The 3664-nt window shown below is 38.7% G+C and overlaps 1 pseudogene; it reads left to right on the plus strand.

The window, feature by feature from the left end:
- The first annotated feature begins 1325 nt into the window (after positions 1 to 1325).
- LOC110291033 (eukaryotic translation initiation factor 3 subunit M-like) lies at positions 1326 to 2447 on the plus strand (annotated as a pseudogene).
- Positions 2448 to 3664: the final 1217 nt, after the last annotated feature.

Genomic DNA, 3664 nt, shown 5'->3' on the forward strand with positions numbered 1-3664 from the left:
TTCTGTATCCATTCCTTTGTTGAGGGACATCTGGGTTCTTTCCAGCTTCTGGCTATTGTAAATAAGGCTGCTATGAACATAGTGGAGCATGTGTCCTTATTACCAGTTGGAACATCTTCTGGGTATATGCCCAGGAGAGTTATTGCTGGATCTTTCGATAGTACTATGTCAAAATTTCTGAGGAATCACCAGACTGATTTCCAGAGTGGTTGTACAAGCTTGCAGTCCCACCAGCAATGGAGGAGTGTTCCTCTTTCTCCACATCCTCTCCAGCATCTGCTGTCACCTGAATTTTTTATCTTAGCCATTCTGACTCGAGTGAGGTGGAATCTCAGGGTTGTTTTGATTTGCATTTCCCTAATGATTAAGGATCTTGAACATTTTTTTTCAGGAGCTCCTCAGCCCTTTGGTATTCCTCAGCTGAGAATTCTTTGCTTAGTTCTGTACCCCCTTTTTTAATGGGGTTATTTGAATTTCTGGAGTCCACCTTCTTGAGCTCTTTGTACAGGGACAGACAGGTAGATCAATGAAATAAATTGAAGACCGAAAAATGAATCCACACACCTATGGTCACTTGATCTTTGACAACGGAGCTAAAACCATCCAGTGGAAAAAAAGACAGCATTTTCAACAAACGGTGCTGGCACAACTGGCAGTTATCATGTAGAAGAATGTGAATTGATCCATTCTTATCTCATTGTACTTTGTTCAAGTCTAAGTGGATCAAAGTACTCCACGTAAAACCAGAGACACCGAAATTTATAGAGGAGAAAGTGTGGAAAAGCCTCGAAGATATGGGCACTGGGGAAAAATTCCTAAACAGAATAGCAATGGCTTGTGCTGTAACATCAAGAATTGACAAATGGGACCTCATGAAATTGCAAAGCTTCTGTAAGGCAAAAGACACTATCAATAAGACAAAAAGGCCACCAACAGATTGGGAAAGAATTTTTACCAATCCTAAATCTGATATGGGACTAATATCCTTTTGTGTACTTGTATCTTTGCAGATGGTGTTGCTTTGACATGACTTAAATGACTTAGTTATTTTATGATTAACATCAACTGTTTCTCTTGCTGTTTCTTCCTCATTGATCAATAACCCTGTGGTTAATACACTTGAATCAACAAGAGTTACATTTATTGCAGACCAGCATGGTGAGCTGACCTTGGTGCTAAATACATTTAATGTTTACTGCTCTCCCTGTATAACTGTGTTCCTAAAGCTGGGATGCTATAGCTAGAATCCATTGCACTTCTCTTAACAAACCTACCTAATTGAGCTGATGAGCTATCTTGGTGTCTTCCACAGTCTAGCCTTCACCATGAGCATCCCAGCCTTTATCGATATCAGCAGAGATGCCTAGGCTGTTGATCATTGGACTAATCTGAAGCAAATGAGCTGAGATCTCAGAAGAGAGCTTGGAATATGGACTTCATGTAGATTTAGCTCAGATTATTGAAGTCTGTAAAGTGTGTCTAAGGAAGATGATAAAGATGATGAAAGTGGGATGAACAGTGTTGTGTCCCTCCTGTTGATCTTGGAACCAGACAAGCAAGAAGCATTGATTGAAAGTCTGTGTGAAAAGTTGTTCAAGTTTCAGGAAGGTGAATGATCATTTCTGAGACTGCAATTGATCATCAACATTTTCCATGGGATGGGCAATAATATTTCTGTAAGGTACACAGTGTGCTGCAACCTCATCAAAGTTGCACCATCAGATGGGGCCACCCAGTACATCCCAACAGAATTGGATCAAGTGAGAAAGTGGAAGCTTACCACTTAAAAGAAACACATCCTCTTAAGAGTACCCTACAAGGTACTGGTGGATTGTAAGAAAAGTGATGATGCAGTAAAGGTCATGATGGAATTGCTAAGGAACTACACAGATGACAATGCTTCCCGGGCTCGAGTTGATGCCCATAGGTGTATTGTGTGGACACTAATGGATCAATATGCCTTTCTTTTTGACCATCTTCTCACTATAAAGCTAGTCAAATTTTTGGAAGGCAAGCTTATCCATGATTTATTAACCATTTTTGTGAGTGCTAAATTGGCACCGTATGTCAAACCCTATCAGAATAACAAAGACTTCATAGATTCACTTGTCTTGTTACATGAACAAAATATGGAGAATAAGAGACTCCTCACTTTTATGTGAATGGCAGCAGAAGGCAAAGGTTTCTTTTGATACAGTGCAGCAAGAGCTACTGATTGGAGCTGATGATGTTGAACCATTTATTATTTATGCTGTACAAACTAAATAGTCTACTGAAAAATTGACCAGACCTAAAGAAAAGTAGTTGTCAGTCATAGCACACATCAGACATTTGGAAAAAAGCAGTGGCAACAACTGTATGACAATCTTAATGCCTGGAAACGGAACTTGGACAAAGTGAAAAAAAAAAGAAAGAAAGAAAAAGAAAAAGAAAAAAAAGGCTTTTGAGTTTTTTGTGTACCTGAATTCTTATGAAAAAAAAAAAATTCTTTGAGGAAAATATGTTCTAAGTCATAGTAAAACATTATCAACCAAAAAAAAAAAAAAAAATTCACCATCTTGTATCCCGGGCCTTTCAGAGACCAGTCCACATAGGAGAGCACACAGGCCACAGAAGCAACAGAGCTTCTCAGACAGGGTATCTTCAGGCCTTCATCCTCAGCCAGGAGGCAGAGCTGAGACCCAGACCTCTGAGCACCTTTCTTGCCAGAGGAGGGTCAGCCACCAGGGAGGGCTTTGACCACTGGGACACAGGAGAGAGTTGGACACCCAGGAGTACTGACAGAGGCTAAAAGAATCACAAGAGGAACACACTCCAGCCAGAGACAGCTAGGACATCTAACACGAGAGTTTACCAGATGGCAAAAGGCAAACTTAAGAATCATCCTAACAGAAACAAAGACCATTCTGCATCATCAGAATCCAATAGTACCATCACAGCTAGTCCTGGATACACCAACACACCCGAAAAGCAAGATTCAAATTTAAAATCATATCTCATGATGCTGGTAGAGGATTTTAAAAATGGCATTAATAACACACTTAAAGAAATAGAGGAAAACACTGCTAAAGAGGTAGAAGTACTTAAAGAGGAAGCACCAAAATCCCTTAAAGAATTATAGGAAAACACAACCAAACAGATGACTGAATTGAACAAAACCATCCAAGATAAAAAAAAAAAATGGAAGTAGAAACAATAAAGAAAACCCAAAAAGAGACAACTATGGAGATAGATATCCTAGGAGAGAAACCAAGAACCATAGATGTGTGCATCAACAACAGAATACAAGATATGGAAGAGAGAATATCAGGTACAAATGATTCCATAGAAAATATGAACACAACAATCAATGAAAATGCATAAAGATCATAACTTAAAACATCCAGGAAATCCAGAACACAATAAGAAAACCAAATCTACAGAAAATAGGTATAGATAAGAATGAAGATTTTGAACTTACAGTGCCAGTAAATATCTTGAACAAAATTATAGAAGAAAACTTCTATAACCTAATGAAAGAGATGCCCATGAACATACAGAAGCCTGCAGAATTCCAAATAGACTGGACCAGAAAAGAAATTCCTCCAGACATATAATAATCAGAACAACAAGTGCACTACATAAAGACAGAATATTAAAAGCAGCAAGGGAAAAAGGTCAAGTA

The sequence above is a fragment of the Mus caroli genome, unplaced genomic scaffold (genome assembly GCF_978045245.1).
Source record: "Mus caroli unplaced genomic scaffold, Mus_caroli_1 scaffold_3, whole genome shotgun sequence".
Classification (NCBI taxonomy): Eukaryota; Metazoa; Chordata; class Mammalia; order Rodentia; family Muridae; genus Mus; species Mus caroli.